The 27,824-nt window shown below is 41.2% G+C and overlaps 1 protein-coding gene and 2 long non-coding RNA genes across 6 annotated transcripts in view; 2 read left to right on the top strand and 1 right to left on the bottom strand.

Moving 5' to 3' along the window:
• LOC121043661 (uncharacterized) overlaps nucleotides 1-21,105 on the top strand; it is a 40,311-nt gene extending 19,206 nt beyond the window's left edge. The window contains exons 1-5 of one of the 3 annotated variants that reach the window (XR_005796960.1): nucleotides 1,990-2,269; nucleotides 3,085-3,337; nucleotides 4,162-4,363; nucleotides 19,108-19,199; nucleotides 20,165-21,105. This is a non-coding gene — a long non-coding RNA (uncharacterized LOC121043661). Of the gene's footprint in view, nucleotides 1-1,989; nucleotides 2,270-3,084; nucleotides 3,338-4,161; nucleotides 4,364-19,107; nucleotides 19,200-20,164 lie in introns of those variants that run through there. The other 2 variants (XR_005796961.1, XR_005796959.1) reach the window with 2 other exon arrangements.
• Nucleotides 7,691-27,824, bottom strand: part of LOC121043662 (uncharacterized) — a 20,427-nt gene continuing 293 nt past the window's right edge. Inside the window, exons 2-3 of the long non-coding RNA XR_005796962.1 lie at nucleotides 9,695-9,698; nucleotides 7,691-8,005 (exon numbers count right to left, since the gene is read on the bottom strand). This is a non-coding gene — a long non-coding RNA (uncharacterized LOC121043662). The remainder of the gene's footprint in view (nucleotides 8,006-9,694; nucleotides 9,699-27,824) is intronic.
• Nucleotides 27,419-27,824, top strand: part of HTATIP2 (HIV-1 Tat interactive protein 2) — a 14,649-nt gene continuing 14,243 nt past the window's right edge. The window contains exon 1 of one of the 2 annotated variants that reach the window (XM_040495629.1): nucleotides 27,419-27,484. The gene's annotated coding sequence lies outside the window, so the exon portion shown is untranslated. Of the gene's footprint in view, nucleotides 27,485-27,564; nucleotides 27,691-27,824 lie in introns of those variants that run through there. The other variant, XM_040495628.1, reaches the window with a different exon arrangement.

Below are 27,824 nucleotides of genomic sequence, written 5' to 3'. Positions count from 1 at the left end.
TAGTTAGGAAAACTAAGGGCAAGGGAAATGTTCTGACTTTACTCAGGCCATAGGGCAAGTTAGTTCAACGGAGGTCATCATATGCAAAGGATTGTCTTAACATCCTTTCACCAAGTCACTTTTTTTTGTGCTGCAAAAAGAAACTCATTTCAGGCAGAATTTGCCTTGCTTTGACAGAAAGAAGTACTCTTAATCCCAAGCACAACACAAAGACTTCTTTGAGGAATTTATTCATGTGTTGAGCAGTGAATTCAATTATTGCAATGACAAATGCAAATTTCCTTGAAAAAAAATGTGTCATCTGTTGGCCAATTCATAAATGAATCTTACTGCACAGTCTCCAAGAGCTTGTGTAAGCCTTGTGCAGCCCCAGGGAAACAAATATTAATGGCTATGAAAAAACCCACCAAAACCCTCAAGTCCAACACAATATAAAGAAAGACTGTGAACCACAACTCTGCCGTCCCATTGATTATTGCGTTTGGGGGAATTGTTTTGGGAAGAGAGCTTGGGGTTTTGTTTTTAGGGTGGTGACAATAACGATCCCTTACATTTCTGAAGGCCTTCAGAATTTTCAAAGCGAGATCACGCACATTCTCACTTTGATCCTCACATCAGCCCTGTGATGGAAGCATGCAATTTTCTAAGAAAATCCACTCATGTGTTTCAACTGATCTCCTCTTTTGTTTCAGGCATATTGCAACTCAAGGAGCTACAAGTCTCAAGTGCGAAGAGTCAGAATAATTCAGAAAGACAAACATAATGGTTGAGTTTTTCTGAAGGAACTGTGTGTGTGTGTATGTGTGTGTGTGTGTGTGTGTGTGTGTGTGTGTGTGTATGTGCATGATAAAGAAATAATAAGCGAATGTGGGAGAGGGGTGGTGGAGAATAAGAATTCCAGTAGCCTATGGGAATAGAATGCCCACAGCAGCTGGACTTACTCTTTAAATTTTTCTATTTATATGCTTCTCTTCAGATAAGGCTAAAGACTTTGTAGCCTCAATTTTTAGTAATTTTTAAGTTCGTCATGGTAGTGGTAGGCATGGCTGGATGGTTTCTCTAATAACAGACATCACCAGCCATATAATAGCAACATTTGGGACAATATGATATGGGGGGTAGGAGCGTGGACTCTGAGTCAGACTACCTGAGCTCAAATCCCAGATTCCAAACTTGTTGTATGTAGTGTTGAGTAAGTCACTGAACCGCTCTGCTTCATTTCCTGTTCTGAAAAATGGGTATAATAATAGTACTTACCTTGAAGTGAATTGAATGATTTAGAATACATAAAGTGCTAGGGACAGTATCTGATACAAAATAAGTACTGTATGTGTGTGTACTATCATTTTCGTCACCATTAATCATCAACATTGTTTCTGAGTCTGTGTCCCCAAGCTCTCTTTTCACTAGGTATTGGAGTGCTAGGTGTGTCTTATGAGGTACAAGATTTTATAGTTAGGGATCAGTATTTTCTGAACCTTTTCACATAATAAATTGGTGTGAAAGTATTTTGCAACTTGTTTTGGAATTTCTCACACAGGGATTAGGAGTCCTGGCTCTAGAGACAGACTACATGCACAAAATCTGTCCTCAACTACTTGGAAACTATGTGATCCAGGCAAGTTATTTAATCTAACGGTACTTACCTCCCTGAGTTATTTGAGGCTTAAATGAGATAATATATGCAGAGAGCTTACAAAAAGGGCTCCATATAGTTGTGGAATTACTATTCATCAGCATAAGAGAAGGAGAAAGAGAAATATACTTGCACTCAGAAACTAAACTTCCATTAAAAAAAAAAAAAAGGAATCAAAGGCTAAAATGTAACAGGGACTTACTGTTAGTGCCAAATCTTATATTAAGCTCTTATGAGTCTTATATTAAGCTTATATATGTACATTATCTCATATAATTATATCATTTACAAATGATTAATATAAATATTTGCTGTGCAAAACCTTTAATTTGACGTAAACCCAATAATTTATTTTTGTGTTTGTTACCCTTGCCTGAGACATATCTAGAAGAATGTTGCTAAGGCCAAAGTCAAAGAAATTACTGCCTATGTTTTCTGCTAGGAGCTTTATAGTTTAATGTCTCACATATAGGTTTTGAATCCATTCCGAGTTTACTTTTGTGTATGGTGTAAGAAAGTGGTTGGACTGCATTCTTAAGAAGATGCTCAGTCATAATCCCTGTTCTTCTCTGAGAGCTAATGCTGACTAAATAGATAAACTGCTAGCCGCAAAAGCAACTTGATTGTTTGAAGGTATTGATCATCCTTTTGCTCTAAAGCAAATCCTGGGTTGTATGCTATGCCTGTTATAGGTGATGTTGTATATTTACTCTAATAACTAGATATTATGAAAACATTGATGTAGGTTTTATGCTTTATGTTCACAAACAATATAGATAATGCAGACCCTTTTGGCTGAAATTACTACATCGGCACAGCAATGATAAAAGTGTTCCATCTTGGTAATATTCTCTGTGGTTGTCACTGTCCTCATGTGGCTCTTGAGCACATGAAATGTGGTTAGTGCAACTCAAGTATTGAACTTTTAATTTTACTTATTTTAATGATGAATTTAAATAGGCAGGGAGCACTATTGTCTGTGGCTCTGTGGCTTCTTCTTTTAAAGTTTCACTACCAAGAGAACCTGGAGCAGGAAAGGGCCTAGAAGCAAAACCCAAAAGCACAGTGATCTAGTGCCCAGATCTTGGGTCTTGAATACCATTCTCTACTAAAAGGGACCACAGAGCTCCTTCAAGAAATGATTGATTCAAGGGCAAGGGCAAGGAAGATATGGTCCAGAGTATCTTGTTGAATCAGAAAGCAAGGATATGTTCAAAGAATAATGGAGACACGTTAAAAAGACACAGAGGAGTTTTGATCAGGATGGAAAACGCATACTTCACTCCACTGCTTCCATTGGCTACAACTAAAACCCTGTATAGAATGTGTGAAGCAACCATCAGAGGACTCTGGAAGGGGGATGGCGCAGGGTACCGTGTCAGGAAACCCATTGTTTGAGGGACAACCCAGCAATGGACCTCCTAGACTGCTTCTCTTTCCTCTCCTAGATATCCTGTCTCAGGCCCTAGGGCAGCCTTTACCCTAAAACTACAAGTGGGTGCCGACAGAAAAAGCTTTAAGAAAATCCCGTGCTTTGTAACCAGATGACTTAGAGAGGGGAGTCCTGTGAGACACAGGTCTTTTGACTCTCCCCCTCCAGATGAGAGCCAGCAGGTCGCCCCTCCTCTTCAGTGGCAGCAGCAGCACTGGAAGTGGCCCCTGCAGTGTGAAGCTCCTGGGATTTTCCCCACCCTTTACCAGGTGAGCTTCATAGGTGTGGTTGGAGGTTTCCACCACAGGGCTGAGCCCTTGTAAGTTTCCAACATATACCAAGCGAGCACCAGCAACAAAGGGGCATTACTGAGATACTCTTTCTGCTGTGGCCAACAATTCGGGATGGTTGTTTCTCCTTGAGTTGGAAAAAACCTAAATCCTTTAGCAATCCTATGGATAGTACAAACAGAGGAAGGAGACAGAATATAGAAGAGAAAATAATATTGGGACCTCAGTATAACCATGCAACAGGGAAGCCTGACCCTCTCTGTTGCTCCTAAACACCTGCTGCTGTGTAATCCCTATCTGGCTCTCGTAGACAGCCATCCATTGGGACGTGGCCTGGAGGCAAGAGATCATGCACTATTTCCTACCTGAGGATATTATTTTGCTTGCTTGCCACCAAGGTGACACCTGGTGATCAGGGTGGGAAATAGAGTGGCAAGATTCTTGCTAGGAGACCCAAACCACAAGACTGGTGTCTCTATTCAGGGGTTAGAAACAGGATTTCTGGCTTTGGACCTTACTCCACTGCCACTAACAGAATACTCACAGTCTAGCAGCCTACCCTGATTTCATGGGTTGTTGTTGCCAGAGAGATCACAAGCTTGCAAAATAATGTCTTGAAATCGATCAGCTTCGTTTGCAATCCCTAGATGCCAGAATTGAAACCAGTAGAGAGAACTGCTAAAGCAGTACAGCCCTCAGAACAGGAATTCCCCCAGAATATACCTTCCTGGAGTGGCCACCAGGCAAAAGACAATTGAATTTCTGTCACTTGCAAACTAAAAAGCCTTTACTAATACAAACAGAACTTTGCTTCTCTCTTTTCCTGGAGAGGATGTCTCAAGACGCCTGAGGTATATACTCCTCCCAGCTCTTACCAGGCCCAAGATCCCCTCTGGGGGTCATCCCTCCAAGTTCATCCTGAGAGTAGAACTGAAAGCAGAGAAGAAAGAGGGACCGTATTCCCTTTGAACCCAGCCGACATCTGGATGTTCCAAGCCTGGCCTGGTATGTTTTTCCCACTTTAAGAAAGATCCCAGTTTTGATAGATTTCATCACTACTGATTGCAATTCCCTTATTATCTGTTAAATTGAGAGTTTGAACTATAAGAGTATTCAAGTTTTTTTTCCAGATTCCTCTGGGGCCTGGGACTCAGGCATCTCATTAACTAAAGTGCACCCTATTTAAGGAGCCACGGCATATGAATGGGTCCCTCTAATTCCCTGGCACAAGGCCATGGCTTCAGTAGGTTTCTTAGTTACTATTCTATTGATTACTAATCTGGGGCAAAGCCAACACAGCTAAACCTTTTTCCATATAGGTTCATTTTGCCTTACTGTTCTTGCCTTGGGCTGTTGTAGTCTTTTGATGAAGGTCTTAAATTAACAAGCTCGTTTCACATCTAGAACTAAGACAACCCTTCCTGTTCTCCCCATTCCAAATGAGAACAATTTCATCCCTATCACTGCAAGATCCCTCATCCCCAAAAGCTCAGATACCAATTAGCCTCCATTGGAGATTAATAAACAATACAATAATGACAGATAAAAAGACTAATTCTTTGGCTGGGAGAATCACTTTAATTAATTTAATCCCGGCTGAAAGATCAGCTGTGCTCAGGCCTGCTCACCAGCAGGGTCCATTTATCCCAGTCTGTCCCTTCCTTGAAAGCCAGGGTGAGCCTGGGAGCTGGCACTTAAGCAACAATGAGAAACAGATTGTACTGTCAGGCTTCATTAAAGGTCATCATTAGTATTCCAATTTGAAGACTGTCGCTCTAGCTCAACCTTTTACCAATTCTTCCCTGGCGCATTGTGAAGTTTGGTTCAGCTGTGAAACGTAAAAATTCTCCCTGGGCTCCCCATGTCAGGATGGGTATCATTTGACGCCTGTCGCTTTGCAGCTTAAGGGGAAAATCCCCTGGGAAGTGACGGTCCCAGGACTCTATTTGAAAATCAAGCCATGTGCAGCTGCCTGGGATCCAAACATTTCAAGGGTTGGAACTTTCTAGGAGTCAGCCATAGCAATCAGAAATAGGACAGCCTCATCATCTTCCCTGGGAATCTATTCCAACTGTTCTCTTGCAAAATAGCTGAAAAGGGATTCTTAGTGGAACCCAAGCTGGGGACAAATAGGAATCACCATCAAAGTGGGAAATAGCTCTGGGTCAAAGACTCAATAGAATGACGGGAAACTACCCTGGTCTGCTTTCCAGCGCTCAGCTGGCTTTGGAAGACCGTTTTCAGCCTGCTCACTTTGCACCGGATATGAAATGATCATTTTCTTTCTCTGCAAACAGCCAATTTTTAACTGCTTTCCCTCTGCTGAAGCAATCTTTATTTTTAGGTGATTTTGTGCACAGGGTAAAATTTTCCGTGCTTTTTACCCCTTTTTTCTAGTAAGTAGAGCAACAGCCTAGTCTGCCTGTTTTTGGAATTAGGTCACCTCCACTCGGTACTGCTCCATCGCCTTTCTTTTCTCACTTACTCCTGCCAGGTTGTTTTCAGCTGCTTATTTGGTTGTTATTATTTTGACTTTTTTTTTAATTTTTTTTTTTAACATTTATTTATTTTTGAGACAGAGAGAGACAGAGCATGAACGGAGGAGGGTCAGAGAGAGGGTGCACAGAATCTGAAGCAGGCTCCAGGCTCTGAGCCGTCAGCACAAAGCCTGACGCGGGGCTCCAACTCACGGACCATGAGATCATGACCTGAGCCGAAGTCGGACGCTTAACCGAACGAGCCACCCAGGCGCCCCTCTTTTGACTCTTTTAACCTTCTTGTCTCACATCTTATTTGGTGCTGGGCCACGTTGTTCCTTTTTAAAACTCTCTCTCTCTTTTTTAATGCTTATTTATTTTAGAGAGAGAGATACAGAGAAGGAGCCAGTGGGTGAGGGGGACAGAGGATCCGAAGTGGTTCCCCACGGACAGCACAGAGCCTGCTGGAACTCAAGAACCATGAGATCATGACCTGAGCCGAAGTTGGATGCTCAACAGACAGCCACCCAGGTGCCCCTAAAACTAGTGTCTCTTTTGCACTGGATTCTAATCTCCAAATCAACATGTCCCTGGAATAATCTCTATCCCTTCCTTCTTTCCCTCCTTTCCACCATCCCTCCCTTCCTTCCCTTCCGCCTTCCTTCCTTTACTCTCCCTTCCCTCCTTCCCCTCCTCCTCCCTCCCTCCCTCTCTCTCCCTCCTTTCCCTCTCCTTCACATTCTCTCTGCTTTTCCATTGTTCAGGTTGGTAAACATTGTCTAGGAGAGAAAAAGTTAAAAAAGGAAAATAAGTGGACGGTCAACCACACTTGTCAACAAATCCCTGATCTCACAGCGGTATGTTACTGATGACAAGGTCTCACCGGGGACATTTTAACAAAATCAGGGGAGAACTAATTTTTAAATAACTGCACATATAAACGAGCCAAATTAAGCCTAAATCCACCTTGCTGCAGTAGTTTCTGTTTCGTGAGTGTCTTCTGAAGCTCGATATTTTGAATGCTACAGCATTAACCATAAGGATCAAGTCTTAACATTCACAGATCCGTCTGATGAACTCAGCTTCTGACAAAGCTCAGCCCATGTCACTGTTTCCTTGGAGCTTCCTCTGACACCCTCTCTTCAATTAGAAGTAACAGCAGTGGGGGCACCAGGGTGCTTCAGTCAGTTAAGCATCAGACTTCGGCTCAGGTCACGATCTCACAGGTTTGTGGGTTTGAGTCCCGCGTCAGGCTCTGTGCTGGCATCTCGGGTTGGGATTCTGTGTCTCCGTCTCTCTCTCTTTTTCTCTCTCTCTCTCTCTCTCTGCCCCTGCCCTGCTCATGCTCTGCCTGCCTCTCTCTCTCTTTGTCTCTCTCTCTCAAACAAACAAACAAACAAACAAATAACATTAAAAAATAAAGAAATAACAGCAGCCTCCTCTGTGCCTGTAGCTGTCCCAGTGCATGTTGGATGATGATAATTTTAGTATGTCATTCTAGCTGCTTATTTATGTGTTTGTGAGTAGCCTGTCAGCAAGGAGGAGTTGTGGTTGTTCTCCTTTATTTTATTTTATTTTATTATTATTTTTTTTAATTTTTTTTTAACGTTTATTTATTTTTTTGGGGACAGAGAGAGACAGAGCTTGAACGGGGGAGGGGCAGAGAGAGAGGGAGACACAGAATCGGAAACAGGCTCCAGGCTCCAAGCCATCGGCCCAGAGCCTGACGCGGGGCTCGAACTCACGGACCGCGAGATCATGACCTGGCTGAAGTCGGACGCTTAACCGACTGCGCCACCCAGGCACCCCTTATTTTATTTTTTTTAATCTTTGTACCCCTAGCACAGGCCTGGGAGGAAATTATAATCACCACATGGCTCTCAGCCCTCAGCCTGCTGGATTGTAAATTCCGTGAGGACACCGAATACAATATCTTGTTCACTGCTGTATCCTCGGCAGCTACCATAGTGTCTGGGGAATATAGTAAAAGATCAAATGCTCAAAAAATAGTTTTGGAGTTCCTTCCTCATCAACACAAGGCTCTAGACTTCTGGAAACTGAAGCAAGGATCATATTTCGAACCTCTCAAATCTGCTCCATAATGATGTTGATAATAATGGAAATCCCTAATTATCTGTGTGATACTCTATAGTTCACAGAGCGTGGCTCTCTCACCTGTCCTGTTGGACCTATGGTACCAGTGCCTTTCAGAAATAGTGAGTCAAGAAAAATGTTGATGATCTCTTGGAGTTGTTGTTTTGCTAGACAGATCAATCAGTTGACAAGTACCTGCTGCCTGGGAGATAGCAGGTACATGAATATTCATCAAATGAAAAAATTAGTGAAGTATTTACTGAGCATGGACTGAATATACAGCTCTGTGTTAGGGGTCCTGGGAAATATGTTTTTTAAAAAGTATAAGACACAGATTTTTGCAAAATAGGCAGAGGCAGCCCTCAGCAACCCTGTTTGTGCCCTGCCCTTCTGCCCAAAATGGCCCTACTGCCTTCATTCACCTGGATATCTGTGCTCTCTGTGGTTTTAAGTCCTACTAGTTATAAGGAAAACAGATCCAATAGTCATTCACACTTTAGTGTAAAATAGTGACAAAAACTCCCACCATAGGTTGAATTCTGCTTCTCAAGCATCCAGAGTAGGGCCAAGCACTGAGTAGACAATGTATAAATTTGTAGAATTTGATTGAAACAGGAGTGGAGGAAGAGGACCCCAAAGGAGGGTGTCATCAATGGAAGGATTTACAATATATACTAAGGTGGCAGGGTCTGCTTGCATTCTGTTAAGCCCTAAACAGTAACGCTTTCTTTGCCTAATCCACGCAAGACCCCATGCATTCCGCAGAACCATAAGAGATCAAATAAATGCCCTCTGTTACAAATCATTGAGTTTGGGGAATGGTTTATGATGCAGCTTTATTGCAGCAATAGATGACGCAGTGTTGCACAGGTACCTGGAGGGGCTTGTCGGGCGGGGGCAGGGAGGATGTGGATGAAGTAGGGGAAGCTACACAGGTGGCTCAGGGCTGCACCCGGCTTTAATCACAGCAGTGTACTTTTACCTACTTTGCATACCAGGCTTTGAAGAAGGGTGTCCAAAGCAAGAGCATTCTCAAACCAATGTGCTATTTGATCTAACAATTTTTACAGAGTGGAGCTGTTAGGATTCTATGAAAACTCCCGAGTTCTGAATTTTAGTCTCACTGGAAGTAAATGTGAATCCCAGAAATAAATACCACAGGGAAGGGGAAAACAGCCCTACCCATCGGACCTTTCCTGAGCCATTCCTCAGACACCCTGCATGTCACACAAATGAGACAAATGAGAATTTGGAACTTCGTTAGGTCTCTTCTTGGTACTCATCAGTGGTGCTGTCTGGCTGCCCATATCATGCTACCTTTCAGTCCCCGGGTGGTGGGGTAGGTGGCTTTTTCAGATGGCAAGCTCAGTTGTCTTTGGAAAATGCTTTAGTGTAGAAGCCCCTGTACTGGGCAATTGCCACTATTTGTCCCATTAGTCCCACTACGTTTTAAAAATGCCTTTTATTGCGATATAATTCATACACAAAAACTGCACGTATTTAACATATACAATTTGATGAGTTTAGACATATGTGATGAACTAACACCACAATGAAGGTAATAAATGTAACCTTCACCTTCCAAAGGTTTTTTGTGTCCTCCTTTTTTCTTTTGTGTCCATCCTGGTAAGAATGCTTAATGCGAGATGCACCCATTTAATAAATCTTCAAGTGCACAATACCAGGCTAACTATAGGCACGATGTCGTACAGCAGAACTTTAGAACTTATTCATCTTGTATAGCTCCTGGCAACCACCATTCTACTCCGCTTTTATAAGTCTGACTGTTCATGTAAGTGGAATCCTAGGTATATGTCTTTCTGAGATTGGCTTATTTCACCCCCAGTGATGTCTTCCAGGTTAATCCATATTATTGCAAGCGGTAGGATTTCCTTCTTCTTTAAGGCAGAAGAGTATTTCATTGTGTGTATATGCCACATTTTTTTATCCATTCATTTGCTGATTGCAATTCTTTTGTATATATACCCAGAAGTAGAATTGCTAGATAATATGGTAATTTAATTTTTAATTATTTGAGGAATCTCTATACTGTTTTCCTTAGGAGTTGCACCATTTTGCATTCCCACCAACATTGTACGAGGGTTCCAATTTCTTCACATCCTCGCCCATGCTTATCTTTTTTTTTTTTTTAATAATAGCTCTCCTAAATGTTGTGAGGTGATACGTCATTGTGGTTTTGATTTGCATTTGCCTGATGTTAGTGATGTTGAGCACATATTCATGCATCAGTGGCCATTTCATATATTGTCTTTGGAGAAATGTCTATCCAAGTCCTTTACCCATGTATTAATCAGGTTACTTGGGGTTTTTTTGCTATTGAATTGTAGGTAGTCCCACTTCTTATTTCCTTTCTGGATACTTCTCTTTTTGGTGTAGTCTTGGTAGGAGGTAGTATCTAGTTCCTACCCCAGAAGTCCAAAGTGCTAGATTTCACAGACTTTGGCTTGACTATTGGTGTGTCCGATCCCGATGCTTAACCTTCCAGGTATCTCATGCTTTCTTCATTGTCTCCAAGCCTGGTCCCTCAGCCTCCTGTCAATTCTGTGAGTACCTAGTGTCTACTTAATGGACTTCTTTTTTCCCTAATATGGCCAGAGTCTGTTTTCATTGTTGCAATAAAAAAATTTTAATGATATTCTCTGTAAGTTCACTTTCCATCTGCCTCTTCCTCTATAGATTCCCACGTGAAGAAAGTGGTGTATGTATTAAATGTTCGAAGGGACAGGCAAGAGACCTGAGCTCTTGTTTATAGAGTATCATGTATAAACATGAGTCTCAGACCTCTTTCTCTCTGAGTACCTTTGGAATAAGAATAAATGGACTTGTGCTTTACCAAGTAGTTAGCTTACAGCCTTATAGTCATTAAAGGTTGTGACAGGAAAATCTGGAATAGACTATGTTCTTCCAGCCTTGCTCTTTCAGGGCTATCCAATGGTTCCCAGTCTTTAGTATGCTTAAGAGTTACCTGAGGGGCGCCTGGGTGGCGCAGTCGGTTAAGCGTCCGACTTCAGCCAGGTCACGATCTCACGGTCCGTGAGTTCGAGCCCCGCGTCGGGCTCTGGGCTGATGGCTCAGAGCCTGGAGCCTGTTTCCGATTCTGTGTCTCCCTCTCTCTCTGCCCCTCCCCCGTTCATGCTCTGTCTCTGTCTGTCCCATAAATAAATAAAAACGTTGAAAAAAAAAAAAAAAAAAAAAAGAGTTACCTGAAATATTATTAAGACATAAACTTCATGGATACTCCCTCCCCACCCTACATCCCCAGATTCTACCTCAATAGGAGATTTTGATGAGGGTGACCTCGGGATCATACTCTGAAAAATGTGGAAAGCCCATCTGAAGATGAAACCATTACAGAAAGAAGGAGAAATCAGAGAAATTCAGAAAGAAAGGTAGAGCCCTAATCAAGCTGTGCCTAAAGCTCAATCCATCTATGGAGTTAAAATAATACATTCCTTGTATTATTTAAGCCAACACTAAAATTGGTTTTCTGTTACTTACAACTGAAAGCATCCTAACTGATGAAAACACTTTCATCTCATACATATGATTGGTTAATCACAACCACCCATGAAGACAGTTTTAGTTTTAGTCCTATTATCAGATAATGAAAACAGCTTTTTTAAAAATCTGGAATCTTTGCTTACATCAAGCATAATTTGGAGCTAGATCCATGGAGATAGGTCTTCTAGAGGCTTAGGGACCCTCTATTAAGGAAAATAGGATTTTTGCCCCTACTCATACTCATTTTGTGTTCCATTATCTTCCTGAAGTCTTTTCTAAAAACTGGGCCCACTCTGATATTCATTATGTGGCTACCAATTGGAAACAGATTCAGTGTTACATATAATTTAGTTGTTCTTATATAGTTTTATGTTTCAATGTTTTTCTTTTTTTTTCTCCAACTCTATTGTGAGTTTCTCAAAGACCACATCTTGAATCCCTCACATTCCCTAGAAGATGCTCAACCTAGAAGATTGCTAGTTATTGGTTAACTGAATTAAAAGGACAGGTAAACCCAGGGGTAGAATAAACTGGTTTATTCAAATGTGTAACTGAGTTCCAGTAGTTTCTGACACATAGTTTGTCCTCAGTAAATGTTTGCTGAATGAATGAATGAATGAATGAATGAATATCAATTGAGCCTTTCTTTTATAATGAGACTCTACATCCATGACATTGGAGAGTGGGCCTTTGAGTGAAATGCTGAAAAACTAACAGCAGGTTAATAGAAGGTCCCACTTTGTCTTCAAAGAATAATGCTTTGAGGCTGACAGCAATTTGAAGATTCTACGGGATGCCTTTAGCATCAGTGCTAGTAGCACTAACCATGAGATGTTTATAACCCAACTTTCATATAATTTAAGACCAATATTTCTTCTTTGTTTTACAGTGCAGAGCAAGAACTGCATGACACTCAAGGAAAATTCCAGCATACTCAGACCACAGATTAGGATCCATATGGCAAAAAAGATTTAAAAATTAAGGAATCCAAGTACTCCCGAGGACCAAAGATAGGGATTTTAGATTGTATAATGTGTGCCTACCCCATTTTAATAATATTAATAATTACAAAATCTTGTATGTTGCCTAAGTCATAAAAGTTCAAAAATCTGCCCAGAGGTTGGCATTTCAACATGACGTGTTCGACTCAAAAGCAATTATTTTAGACTAGAACACCTGATTCCATTTCCGGCTCTAACACTTACATGGTATGGACAGACCTTAGGCAGTTCACAAACCTGAGACTTCTTTCCTCTTCTGTAAAAGGGAGATGACACTAAGACCCACTCTACCAAGTCATTGTGAGGGTCCAGCCAGAGAATATAGAATGGGAAAGTACTTTATTAAATATATCATTTAGGATGATTTGTGTGGCAAGGACAGAAAATCAATTTCAAAGTAGCTTAAATACAGAGAGAAGGTATTGGCTTTCATAACTGAAAAACCCTGAGATGGATTGGGCTCCACCTCTTTTCTCTATGCTTCTCTGCTCTGCTCTTCTGAGTATTTATCACTGGGTTGGCTTCATTCTTAGTTTTACAATGGCTCCCAGCAGTGTGCTGGGCTATGGACTTTCTCATTCACATCCTGGGAGGAAAAGATGCTTCCTGTATCCTTCAAACAAAACTTTTAGGTTTTCTTGGGAGCGGACTAATCCTGAATAATGACAGAGGTCAGGATTATTCAGATTGCCCCGGAGCAATCAGGGCCAACCCTAAGACCAAAAGATGAGGTCAATACTACCAAAAGTACATAGATGCTAGAAAATGAGTAATGTTTTCCCAAAGGAAAGTTAGGAAATTGGGGGGGGGGGGGGGAGGGGAGAAAATAAATGCTGAGTGGGTACAAATCCTCACTCCACTGTATAAATGGCACAGCTTTATATTTTGATTGATATTAGTGTCATAGCTCAACTTAGTATACATCTGTGTATTTAATCTATATTCCAGTTTGGCTTCAAGATATTTAAGTGGTTTAACTCATGCTATTTCCTTCCTTACTTTTGTTGCCACTTCTCAAATTACTGGGAGTGTTCCCATAATGAGAGTCATATACACATTTGATTTGTAGCATATGGAAGAGCATAGAAAACTGGAAAGCACAATGCAAATGGCAGATATTTTCCCTGCTACTTTGCTTGTCAATATGGGCCTTTGACTTTGGGGATGCTGACTAGCATGTTAGGGCTGTGTGATTCTCTGGATGGTCAAATTCCTTGGAAGCTACATTTATTCATAAAGGATATGCTTTATAGGTTCCAAGAAGAAATCCCTCAACCCAGACCTTATTAGACAATCTAGCCTCAGGCTTTTCTTAAACAGGTGGCTCACTGGCTCTTCGTATAATAGAAGTAGTCATTTTGGTAACAGCTTAATTTGTGTAATTCTTACAGTTCGTAGACTGCTTAAAAAGAGTCTAAGAGCAGTGGATGGATGTGGAACTTTTATAAAATTTAAGTCTAAGTGTCAGATCCCCGAGTGAGTGGTATGTCTAGTGTAGCTTGAGAACAATCATAGCCAAAATTCCGAGGAGCATAATTATTTAAGATATAAACCCTAAATCTTTACTTATTTATAAACTTCCTAAATGTCTGCAGTTTTATAATTACTGTGTGTTGTCACATACCTTAGCCCATTTGATTCCCACAACCTCCTTTGAGATAGGTAAGGATTATTAGCTTTACTTTACAGATGAGGAAACTGAACTCCAGAAAGGATAAAGGATTTGCTGAAGATCAAATAGAAAGTGTCAGTGCACCTGAGTGACTCAGTTGGTTAAGCGTCTGACTTAGGCTCAGGTCATGATCTCACAATTCATGAGTTCAAGCCCCGCGTCGGGCTCTGTGCTGACAGCTCAGAGCCTGGAGGCTGCTTCAGATTCTGTGTCTCCCTCTCCCTGTGCCCCTCCCCTGCTCAAGCTCTGTTTCTCTCTCTCTCAAAAATAAATAAACATTAATAAGATACAATAAAATAAAATAAAATAAAAAGTGTCAAGTCCAGATCTTTTGATTCCAAGTTCAGTGTGCTTTCTACATGCATACCGGATTCACTCTGGACTCCAGGGAAGGACTTAAACATTTGTGTTAGTAAGCACATAGAATCAATTAGTAAGATAGGAATAGAATCTTGGGGAGTTTTACAAAGTCGGAAGACTCTCCACCTTAATCCAAAAGAGGCTGCAGGAAGAACTAAATGGCTTAAAAACTCCTCCAACTCTTAAATTCTGGAATTCTGGAATCCATAGTTCAAGGGTACATCTTCATTCCAAGAGCTTTGATTACATGGTCAGGAATGACTTACCCATATTAAAGCATCTGTTTCTGGCAGTTAGCATGTTTTGCTAACAATTAGGTTCACTTTTGAACCATGACCGCAGAATGAACTAATGTTCTCTGGCAGTCCATCTTATCCCAGGAAAGAGTAATACCAACCAAATGAATTCATGTTGGTCCTGTCGGAAGTATGTGATCTCCTGCATGCAGTTCTAAGGGAAAGGGCTATCCAGCTTTAAATTGAAGAATTTGGTTGACAGATCAAGTCATTATTGTGGACACTAATCATAGTTATCCAAGTTTATAAGCATCACTCTCTTAGAATTAGACTAGGTTTGACTTAAATCACTAGTTTTCCTACAAAGAACATATTTTTGCTTTGTGTTGTATAGTCCTATCTACATAGTCCTTGCAACTCAGATAGTTGCAGTGTGCATTTCATTACAAAAGCACAATAAATTTAAGATATTGCTTTTGATATCCATTTTTGTACACTATTGGAAAACTGAATGATGATTTTGTAATAAGGAGAGCTAATTAAAGCTGATGCTTTTAAGTTACAGGGGAGGGTGGTGAATCATCTCCAATCTAACATAGATGTGGGGAGATTTTGTTTTGTTATATTAGCAAAAGAAGGACATTGCCCAAATTATGTCATCTTCAAATAAGTGCTTGAGTTTTGGGTGTTTTATCTTCATAAGCATGTAAAATTATTTTAACACAACAAGCACATATTTATCTTAAAAGTTAATTACTATGTTTGCATTTCATTTCATTCATTTACGTGTGGTTGCATTTGTACCAAAAAGGATATAAGGCAGGATGCTACATTTTAATTAAAAAGTAAGATTTTTTTAAATGCTTATAGGGAGAGTATTTCAGATCATCAACAACAACAACAAAACCCCAAAATACTAGCAGCTAACTTTGCACTCTTTCTTTTGTTTATGTACAAATTTGAAAATAAACTTAAGCCTTTCCACTTTTTAATTCCCAAACGAATTCTTGATTCAGCCTGAATTTGTCCAGGCCAGTAATGATAGTAGAAATCTCTCTGAACCTGCAGAATATTTACTGCTATTAAATGTTAGACTCTCATGCAATAATCGCCAGGGGACAAGGGAGCTTCAGTGACTCCTGGTCATTGATGCTCCTTTCCTAAAACTCTCACCAACCAACATTTTTTTGCTGAGTGATTTATCCATAGCTCAGTAATTTATTGTGATTGACATCATGGCAGGATGGCTGTTGCATGCCCAGGTGAATTCTTTTTACCAACGAAGGCTTGGAAAAATAAGCACTAACATTATCGTTACTACTGTTATTAAATCAGATATTGGGATTTGACAAGAAAAGTGGGATTATGAATTCTTGGCTTGCTTGGCTCTACTCAGAAACCTTCCTTTGTTGGTGGTGGTGGTGGTGGTGTTTTTAAGATTTTATTTTTAAGTAATCTCAACACGCACCATGGGGCTCAAACTCACGACCCTGAAATTAAGAGTCACATGTTCTACCGACTGAGCCAACCAGGTGCCCCTCATAAACCTCTCTATAACAACATTTTAATATATAATAGGACCTTTTCATCGGCTGTGTCTCTGCAAGAACTCTAATTTCTATATTCAAATGAGTTATACTGATCTCCATAGTCATTACATGGTTTTTCAGCCTGAAAATGAATGTGGCAGGCCTAACATAATTACACTTTTCACCCAGGATGAGGATGAAAATGAACTGTCTGCTGTTATAATCAGATTGTGTATTACTTGTTTTGTTCAGAAATGGTAAGTGTTGTGAAAATAAAATTTGGCGATAATAATAATCAGTCATGCTGCTGATATATTGTCCCAAGCGCTTCTCATGCATTTATTTAATCCTCCCAAGAATCCTGTGTCCCAAGGCATCCATTTTACAGAAAGTGTGTACCCTTTTATCAACTTTCCCTACTTCCCCCACTTCCCAGCCCCTGACAAACACCATCCCACTCTCTATTTCTAGGAGTTTGACTTTTTTCTTTCCTAATGGCCTGTTTGTCTAGAAGTCTTTGCAGTCAGCTCTGAGATATTTAGCACTGCACTGCCCTCTTGTGTTTTTGTCTGCATTTACAACATCAAGACAAGTAAATACCTCTCTCTGCCTCCCTCCCACCCAATCTTTCGTTTTGCACTTCAACCGTTGAGTTTGCCCTCTACTTTTAAATTTAAATTGAGGTTTTAGAAGGCTCTTAGCAGATAATAGTGTCTTTGTCCACACTGAAATCCTGAATGCTTCCTCCCCTGCACTCAAGATTTTCTCCCCTTCATTGCTCTCTCTTAACAGTAAATTGCATAAAAGTGGTAAAAAGACCCAAAAATAGCCAGTTTCTCAGAGCTCAGATGTTTGAAAGGGAAACTGCAATATTGATTGAGCTAAGAAGTTGACTATGTTCTGACAATTCATTTTTATAATTACTCAATTATGAATTCCCGGTTATAAATAATTAATCAATGCTAAACAGATCTCCTGAGAGGAAACACATTTAACAAATGACCAAACTGATGAAAAACCCAACTCAAAGGAGTACTTAAAATGACCTAATAGAAAAAGAAAAGAAACAGAAATTCTTCAAAATGACAAAAATGCTAAAAGATGTTAAAAAAAAAAAACCCAAAAAACAAAAAACCTCTCTCCCCAAAGTAAACCAAAACAACCAATTTTTGTAAAACCAATAACTGAGAAAAATAAGTCTTCTCACCAAACTATTATTTTGGCCAAATTGTCCTATGACTCAATTCATTTCAACCTAATTGCTTTCTTCCAAATCAGATTTGTCTAAATTACTTCCAATTTGCATTTGGCCAAATCCTATGCTACACTATCAGGAATTCAGTCATCAAAAGGAGATTTTTTTTTAAACTTCTTTTACCCAGAAATGGTATATATTAAATTTATGTCTTCCTTTATATATCTTGCTTGGTTTTTCAGCCTTTTCATAACCATACAGTTTGATCCTCACAAAAAGCTGAGAGATCATTCCTGTTTTACACCTGAGGAAACTGAGGTTCAGTGAAGCTAAAGGATCAGCCTTAGCAAGGCTAGGATGAGACCCCAGATCTTTTAGGCTCTGTACTGGGGCCAATGGAACCTAGAACAGAGTTTAGGAACACTCACATTCAGTTCCAATGTACTAACCAGGAACTCGCAGGATCCTGCTATGGAATCTGCAGGAAAGGATTTCCTTTTAAGGATAGAGTTGAAATATCTATGAGTCATTGTGTGTGTGTGTGTGTGTGTGTGTGTGTGTGTGTGTGCGCTTGTGCATGCATGTTTAGCTCCTACAATGTGACAATATAGAAGAAATAAACAAAAAGGGATTTTTGACCAATGTTGTCAAATGTGTAATGTTCTCAAATAATCTAGTCTCCAAGTTGTCCAATGTGGTCAAGGAAAGCTAACCCACATTTGCTCATTCATTCATTCATTCATTCATTCAGAAAACATTTATTTAGTACCTATATTGTGTCAGGCATCATCCTAGATGTTGGGGATACAACAGCGAGCAACACAAAGTCCTGCCTTCATAGACTGTTCATTCTAGTAAGGCAGTTACTAAATAGGAGAGCATAGTAGGTAGAGGGATAAATCTGGGGGCTCTGAAAGTGACCTTGACCCATACTCAGGGAAAGGAAAAGTCAGTAAACGTTCTAGTGATGTGGAAATGTGCCTGTTACATGCAGCCTCAAATGACTGAAGTCATGCTTTCTAAACATGTTGCACCAGCGCATATTTTTTTGTCATTTCTGGGAATATCAATTTTGTAATAACAGTAGGACTAGAAATGGATTCAGATTTTGATTCTTCCATTTATTAGTTACATGACCTTACGTAGGCTACTTAATGGTTTTTACTCTCAGTTTCATCTGTAAAATGAGAATAATATCTCTCTACCTATCTCATCTCTACCTCATAGAGCTCTGATGAGAATTAAAAGATATGTAGAGCGTTTTGCACAGAAACTGACACAAGTTTAAAAATTAATAAATATAGGGGGGCCTGGGTGGCTCAGTTGGTTAAGTGTCCGACTTCAGTCCAGGTCATGTTCTCGCGGTCTGTGAGTTCAAGCCCCGCGTTGGGCTCTGTGCTGAACAGCTCAGAGCCTGGAGCCTGCTTTGGATTCTATGTCTCCTTCTCCCTCTGCCCTTCCCCTGATCATGCTCTGTCTCTCTCTTTCTCTTTCTCTCAAAAGTAAATAAACACTTAAAAATTAAAAATTAATAGATATAGCTGCCGTATCAGGATTCTTTCAGTTGACCCACTTACTTGATTGAAACAAAAGGGAATTTATTTGCTTGCATAATTATATCAAAAAATGCCTTAGGACCTAATCTCTCCATCTGTGATTTCAGCTGGACTCCCAAGGATGGGTAATATCTGAATGTGAATGAATAGACACTGAGCTCTTAAACATGACACAGTTCCAAGCACAACACCCAATGAGGTAGGTACTGTAACCACCCCAGTTCACAAGTAACGAAAGGAGGGCCCAGAGAGGTTAATAGCTGGAAAGTGGCAGAACTAGGAATAGAACCCAGCTGTCTTACTCCAAGGGCTTTGTGCTTATCCCTTCCATACACTTCCTGTGAAGACATTTAATGATGAATAGATGAAGGGGATAAGGAGGGTTCCAAATAGCATTATGAAAATTTTGACTTGTGAATTACTAATGGGTTCAGTGGGAAATCATGTGTTCACTTATTGCGGTACTGACAGCATCCAACCAGCAGGCATACAGAAAGCAGCTAATAGACGTTTGACAAATGAATTAACTCATCACCTGCAATCTCCTTTACTTCTGCATTCTCCAACACTGCTTACTTATTTTAGCTTTTTCATTTGTGAGCTGCACACCTCGCCCAAAAGTATTAGCCAGTGAACTTAGGCACACAGTCGTTTCATTTTTTTAAAAAAAATAAAAAGAACAAATAAAAACCACCCTATACATACATAAAGATCAGAGAGCATTTTCTAACACTGAGGGTTGTTGGGGGGGGGGGGTTGGTCTCTGAACAAAAGTTTCTGCCTTCTGTGGCTCCCCCTGGTGCTTTGTGGTAGAAACTAATTGAGGCCGCTGATGCCAACTGGAGCTGAGGAGGCATGAAACTGAACGTTGGGTTTGTCTTCTGCATCGTGCACACACAGCCTTACAGATCACACTTTCGTTTTCTTTCTCAGCACGCTACTCTACCAGTGCCTGTGCCAGTAATTGTAAAATATTATGTGACCTGGGTTTCGCCAGTCCCACTAGGCTGTGATCGACCTTATCAACTTGACTTTGCTTCAGCTCCTCTTCCTAGAGACTCACACAGCCTATAAAAGGCATTTATAAGAAGTGTGTGTCAAGTGTGTTGTCTGGCAAGACTGTTCTCATTGGCCTCTCTCTCTCTTTCTGTCCCTTTTTCTCAGGCCAACAATCTGAATTCCTTGAGAGGTTAAAGCTGAGGGAAGTTCTCTTTGGAAGAAGACGCACCTGCTCTCCATTCATTTTCCCTTTACTTAAAGGGGCGCTCAGAGCAGCACTGCTTGTCCCTCGGTGAAGGCACTGAAGAACAGAGCTTGTTGTGTTGCTGCTAACAAAATGGGCCTTGTACCTCTTCAAGTCCTCCTGCGCACCGAAGGACCCTTATACGCGAGTGCCGGAAAGGAACAGAGGTTCAGAAGTTAATGCAAGTAACAGGTCCCACGTTGCCTTGAATCAGGTGTCCTGCTTCAGCAGCAGGAAAATAGGCTCAGACCCTTAAGATTCTTAGACTTAAGCTGGAACCTGCATTATATTTCCATGTAACTGAATAATTAGTGATAGTATATTAAAATTATGAGTAATAATGGCTGACTTCCATTTGGTGCTTAGTAAATTCTAAATACATTGCTAAGTATTCTACATATAATCTCTCCCTTCATTTTCACAAGTCCCTATGAAGTAATGTTACACTTTACAGATAGGGAAAATGAGGTTTAGAGAGGTTACATGTGTGAGAGACACTATAACTTTGAGAGAATCCGTTGGATGTAGTTGTTCAAGCCAGAAGACTGCCCTTCCAATACTGGTGCTCCCTGCCACTTTTTAGCTGGGTGACTTTTGGTGAGCTGCTTAACCTCTCTGTGCCTCAGTTTCCTTATCTGTAAAAACAAAAATTCCTACTTCATAAGGATGTTGTGGGTATTGAATGAATCAATACATATAAAGTGATTAATGGTACTTGACATATAATAAGCATACACCTTTTTAAAAGGAGAGGTTAAGCTCAGGATGCTTCAGGTCACTTATATCGTCTCCTTAAAGACTGTGTTTGTTCTCCTTATGGATATTATTAGGAAATGGATCCTGATAACATGTCCTGCCAGGGTAAATTGAGCCCTGCATTGGGCTCTGTGCTAACAGTTCAGAGCCTGGAGCCTGCTTTGGATTCTGTGTCTCCCTCTCTCTCTGCCCCTCCCCTGCTCATGCTCTGTCTCGCTCTATCTCTCTCGCAAAAATAAACATTACAAAAAAACAACTATAGATCTTGATTCAGTAGGTGTAGGGCAAGGCCCAGACATATTCATTTTTCTGAAGCTTCAAGAGATGTTTCCGTATAGTCAGAATTGCAAGTCACGGTCATAGTACTTAGATTCTTTTTTTTTTTTTTTTTTTTTGACAAAGTTTACAAAGTTCTTCCTTGTAATAAGACGTTTATTCAGTGCTTGCTACATGCTACATACTAAGTGCTTTTTTTTTTTTTTACTGTTTATTTGAGAGAGAGAGAATGAGAATAAGAAGGGGAGGGGCAGAGAGACGGTGACAGAGGATCTGAAGCTGGCTCTGCGCTGATGTGAGGCTCAAACTCATGAACCATGAGACTATGACTTGAGCCAAAGTCCGACACTCAACCGACCAGGCCACCCAGATGCTCCACTAAGTGGTTTATTTGGATCGTCTCACTTAACCCCACAACAAAACCTCCACCCTAGGTCATTATTATCATTCATGCTTTACAGATGGAAAGACCAAGGAATAGAAAGTCTAAGGAACTTGCTGAAAGTCCCTCAGCTAGCTGGTGGCAGAGCCGGGATTTTAAACCAGGTGCACTGATGCCATGGCATATACACTTAACTACTAGCCTGTACTGCCCTCCCAGGTCCTAACTTGAAATTTGCCATGAAGCTGCACAATAAACTGGTTTTGCCATTACCCACCCTGTCCCATTTATAGATGAGGAAATGACAACCAGAGACTTCACCAAATGTATACAGCCAGTCAGTGTATATAAGCTGGGTGTCAGTGTATATACCAAGGATGATAGTTATTTTATAAACTTTTTCATATGCATTACTTCCTCCTCTTTCCTGCAGTGATTTTCTGGTTCACACCTTCATGCCATAGATTATTCTGGCAAGGGCTTCAAGCCTTCTTCTGTCTTTATTCCTTTTCTGCAACTACTTCCGGCTTCATCTTCATCCACTAAATGTAGAGCTCATCAAGCAACTCTTTTTTAAGAAATTTTAAAATTTTCCCATTTTTACATGCTGTATGAAATGTATCAGCAGTAATAAGTACTAAAAAATGTACTAATAGTAATTAAAGTAATATGCTACTACCTTAAATTGAAGAAACCATTGAATACACAATGAAAAGAGATCAAGTTAGTAAATTTTAAAAATTAAATAGTAATTACACATGTTAATTTATCTTATGAGGTCTTCCTGTAATAACCTGGACACCTGCCTCTCCAGTGTCATCTCCCCCACCCCTGCCCCATGCTTTTGTCCTTCTATTTCAGCCGAATTGCTTTTTTGGCCCCTCAAAACCAGCCACACTTCCACTTACCTTCCCTCAACATAGATCACTGAGAGGACACACCCCAAAATGCTAGGGAATTTGAATAATACAACAAATATGGGACAATCAGCTAATTTAAGAGGCACTATGCTTTCATGGAAAAGATCCCAGAATTGCCGTAGATATTTTGTCATTGACTTGGATATCTAGGTACTTGTCCTGATTAACTCTGATCTTAGATAAAATATTTAACAGATATGTGACTCAGTTCTTCCACCTCTAAAATGAAAAACAAATTAGCACGGAGGCAGGAAACATAGGCACGTATGCCAGCAGCTCTCAGCTCCCACAACTTTCAAGGGGGAAAAAAAAATCACTGTCAAGAACATCATAGATAAACTAAATCAGCTACCTAAGTTGTTGAATGCAATTAATGGTTACATTTGTCCTGTGATAGGGGAATATTACCAGATTTTCTTCTAAAACCTACCTCTACCAAAACCTACCCCTGCCTCTACCCTGCCTTTCTGACCCAACCACATGTCTCAGTCATGCTGTATTTATTTATAGGTCTCCTTTGCAAAAAAAAAAAAAAAAAAAAATCCAGTATAGATATTTAAGTATAAATGGGATAACAAATGGAGAAGTATGGCCACTTTAGATGCCATTTAACATCCATGCTTCTTTCTTTTTGTAATAGTGACCCCTACTTTCCTTGGGGGCTCTACCCCCTCCCCTACTCCCAGATGTGTGGAATGAGTTAGCCCCATCCAGGCTTCATTCCCTCAGTTACAGGGATGATCAGGATATAATCCGAATGAAGGAGACACAGCTTGGGACTTTGGCTTACAATTGTGCCCTTTTCTGCTAGACTTGAATCTGGGATGTTGCACTTGATGTCTTGAATGAGCCACTCTCCTCATTTCTTCCCCCGCTCTATGCCCTGAAGAAACCTGGTCTACACAATATGTTCCCCTAACTTCTAGTTGAGTTCAGCCAATTAGAAGTACCAGCAAGAGATCAAAGGGAGGGAGAAGAGAGAGGTTGGGGTATTATTCCCCTGACTTCTCCTTGGTGGGGGTCTCTTCGACTGAAGATCACAGCTCCTATGAGACAGTCCTGTCTAAGTTTTGGTAACTTATCCCCTCCCCCACCTTTGATCTTTCAAACACCATCCATTTAGTACACTTACCCTAGATTACCCACTTGAAGTGCCATTATCTTTCCTATCTTTGACCTGGGTAAAGGGCTGGAGCTGCTCACAATCTTCAGGTCATCTTGTGACATATGAGAGAAGATCAACATGAAGGAGACCAGAGCCAAGGGAGCCAAAGGGACTGAATCCTGGCCCTGTTGGCCAGGGCCTGACTCCGGTTATGTCTGAAGCTGTCACACCCACTAATTTTTCAGTTGCATGAGCCAGTATATTTTTTGTTTAAAACATTTTCAGTTGCTATTTCAATTGCTTGAAATGGAAAGAGTGTTAATTAAGGTGTAACTAAAAATATAGCTCTAAAGTGAAGATGCATGGATCCCCAATCCTAAAGCCCCTCCATTTGACCTAAATACAGAACTGCCTTCCCATTCCATCTCCATGAGGCCCAATCCTACAGAAGAACCTATTTTCAGATTTCTCTGAGATTCTGTCTCCCTTACACAATTTGTGTATCCTTATAATATTCACCATCTTTACTCAAGTTTTCATGCGTGTGTCTCTGTTCTTTGGAGCAAAATGAACATAATAAAATGGTTCCCATTTTACAGATAACAAAATGGAGGCCAAGATAAATGAAGAAACTTCACTTAAGTTAAAGGTGGATATCAAACCTGGACTTATCAGGTAGGTCTTCTGGCCTGAGATGTTTCTATGTTCCTTTTTCCCTCCTTCCCTTATGCCTTTCTTTTCCTATTTGCCATAATCGTTTGTTACCCTATTGCCCTAGTAGTCTAGGACATGTCACATTATCGCAGGGCCTTGATGCCAGCCAACTGTCAGAGAAGACAAGTCATGGGTTTGTCTTTCTCTGAGTTTCCATTTCTTGTGTGTATACTCATTTGGCATTTAGCATGTGCTACCCTATGAAGGTTTGGGGATGCTTGGTAAGGTTTACATGTACTTCTATTTAGCTCCCGAAGTATTCATGACTTGCCGCCTCAGGTGAGAGTAAATTTATCTGGTATCTGATTCATCTTGGAAAAATCCATAGTGCCTAGCACAGTATTTACCTCACATTAAATAATCAGTAAATATCCATTGACAAGATTGACTAGAAGGATTTTATATAGGGCAAATGCTGGCTAAGCTGCTGAAACAAAATTATGGTAGCTCCAACATGACTTTAGTGTACTTCTCTCCCATTGCCCACAGATGGGCAGGCAGTCCAGGGTAGGTAAGTGTCTCTGTTCTTTGAAGTCATCCAGGGACTCAGGTTCTAACTTCTTGCTCCGCCATCTCCTAGGGTATTTTTCTTCCCAGGACCAGAGCTGGCCCACTATTACCACATTCACATTCTGGCCTAATGATAGGAGGAAAGGGAAAATGAAGGGAAAACAGGTAACTTCCTTATTAAAATCTGATTCAAATATGTACATATTATCTCTGCTTGAGGTTCATTGGCTAAAACATTGTCACGTGGTCATATTGTCTTGCAAGTGATACCAGGAAATATAGAATCTAAATGGACAGCCGTGTGGTCAGATATAACTTAGAGCCCTATTGCTCAAAGAAAGACGAGGAGCCCTTTGATCATTCAACATCCACTAAATGACTAAAATTAAAAAGTTCAATGATACCAAGTGGGTAGGAGAAGAAAATGGTATGTGAACCTTAGCAAACGCTTTGGTCCTTCCTCTTGTAGGTATTTACCTAAAAGTTATGAAAACAAATTCCCACAAAATGACTGGTACAAGAGTGCTCATACAAGTCTTATTCATAAGAGCCCAAACCAGGAAACAAACCAAATGTCCACCCACAGGAGAATGATGGAACATGTTGTGGGATAGTCATGCAATGGAATGCCACTCAGCAACAGAGGAACAAAGTACTGATACAAATCTAAATTTAAATTTCTTTAAATTTCTTTAAAATCAGGAGGAAAAAATGAGCTTTCAGGCTGAATAAAACATTTTATTAATATATAATATGGATATGTTTGTTTTTATAGTAACACAGTTATAAAATATAATTTTTTAACTTCATTTTTTATGGAGAAAGGGGCCCATGAAGTCCCAAGGGCCCACGGAGGTCATAATGCAGCCCTACAAACAACAGGGATGAGTCTTAAGAACATTATGTTGAGCAGAAAAACTTGGGGCACAAAAGAGTATATGCTGTATGGTTTTATTTAATGAAGTTCTGTAATAGCCAAAGTAATCTGTATCAACAGAGATCAGAAAATGGTTGCTTCTGGGATGGGGAGGGATTGCCTAGAAAAAAGAATGAAGGTGCTTTCCAGGTTGACAGAAATGTTCTATATCTTGTTTTGGGTGGGTTACCTAGGTGTATATATAATTGTCTAAAATCATGGAACTGAACCTTTAGGACCTGTGCCTTTTATTGTATAGCAATTATGCCACAACTAAAAACAAGAAAGGGGAGAATGGACATTGGGGACAATTAATCTCTGCAAGAGATATGATGAATAAATTCTTGAGACAGTGCTAGTTGACAAGATTTTAAATTGCATTTTAGTGGAAAAGCTTTAGGAGCCCAAAGGGAAGGGTGCAAACACTGTGACAGGTCAGTGGGGAACAAATCACTCTGCTTTGTATCATTCAAGGTTTTTTATTGCAAGCAAGAGAAGTAGCTCTGGCTAGCTGAAGCAGAAAACGAAATTACAGGAAGAATAGCAAACTATAAAGAACAGGCTCTGTAAACAGGCAGGAATTAACACGGAAAGGATCACACCATCAGCTCTCTGACAGATCAGAGGATGATTCCCTTATCCTATGGCTGGTTCGCCCAGTTGAACCCTATCTGAGGCTTCCACTGCATCTATTTTCACTCCCCCAGAAGTGAAAACCTAGATGGCAGTGTCTGATGAGCTGAGCCTAGGTCTCACCTATATGTAACAATTCACAAGGAGTTGGGTGAGGGAACACATGGTTCACTTGGCTTCTAGAGGGGGAGGTGGGGTCCTGTGTCCCACTTACTTTGGAACTCCCCAAAATAGGGATAGAGTTTGAATGCTGGGGGGCCCAGAATAACCAACGTTTACAACGCAGTCTATCTCTGTTGTTCAGATTCCTACTTGTGATTCTAATTCCTGACAAGGACTTCAAGATCCAGGGCAGGCCCAATGTAGATTGTTATGTTCTGAACACCACTGATCTGGGAGAGTGAACCATGGGATCAGGTGTGGAAGATCACCCTGGCTCACAATCTGGGACCTGGGTAGGGAAACCAGTTTTACTGGTGAGCTCTGGTGCGAGAATTACACAAGAGAAATGTCTGAAAGGCTGATAGGATGGCAGGACTTGGAGATTAATCTGGACGGTGGAAAGGCCAGGAAAAAGGAGTCAAAGGGGACAGCCCAAATTTCTGACTTGAGAGAGGAGGGGGTGAGGATGTGAGAATGTATAGGCAAAGCAAGACCCAAGGGAGGCAAGGAGGTTTGTTTAATTTCGGTTTGGGGTGGTTGGATGGGAACGGTTAAGGTTTTGTCATGGTGAATTCGAGATAGAGATGTCCAATACACGACTGAAATGACACGTTTGAGAAAGAGACCAGCGAAGGTCGCGTCTACTGGCCGAGGCCTTGGATGAGGGCGACCTTAGCCTAGGCGGCGGAACGAAGGTCGAAAAAAGGATGCAGGCGAAGGCTGACATTTAGGAAACGGTCTCCAAGCTTCCCACCCAGCCGCGCTGCGCACGTGTTCGCGGTCCGCCCCGCGCCCTCCCCCCAGGCCCCGCCCCCTCCGGGCGGGGCGAGGCAGCGGCTCTGCTAAGTCACCGGAAGACGTAGTCGGGTAGGCGTGCGCTTCGGCCGCCCGCGACCCCCGCGCGCACTTGGGAGGGGCATCCGCCGAATGGGGCGAGGGGACGCGGATACGCGGGGAAGGGGGGATTCCCTGATTCCCGGGCCCGCGGCGCTAAGCGCGGCGGCGGCGGCGGCACTGCTGGCCGCTTTGCTCCTGCTGTGGCTTGAGGACGCGGGGCCGGGGGCCGGCTCCAGGTAACCCCTCCGTGCAGGGGACCGAGCTAGGCCCCTGCATCCCAGTGGGCGGAGGAAGGAGGGGTTGGAACCGGAGGTACCGGTGGAGAACCAGGCCCATGGGTGCCGTGGCACCTGGGCGCATTCTCCTTAGG

This window comes from Herpailurus yagouaroundi, unplaced genomic scaffold, assembly GCF_014898765.1.
Source record: "Herpailurus yagouaroundi ecotype Mexico unplaced genomic scaffold, PumYag 187, whole genome shotgun sequence".
In the NCBI taxonomy this organism is placed as follows: Eukaryota; Metazoa; Chordata; class Mammalia; order Carnivora; family Felidae; genus Herpailurus; species Herpailurus yagouaroundi.
The sequence above is the reverse complement of the archived record's forward strand: the minus strand, read 5'-3'. Positions and strand labels throughout refer to the sequence as shown.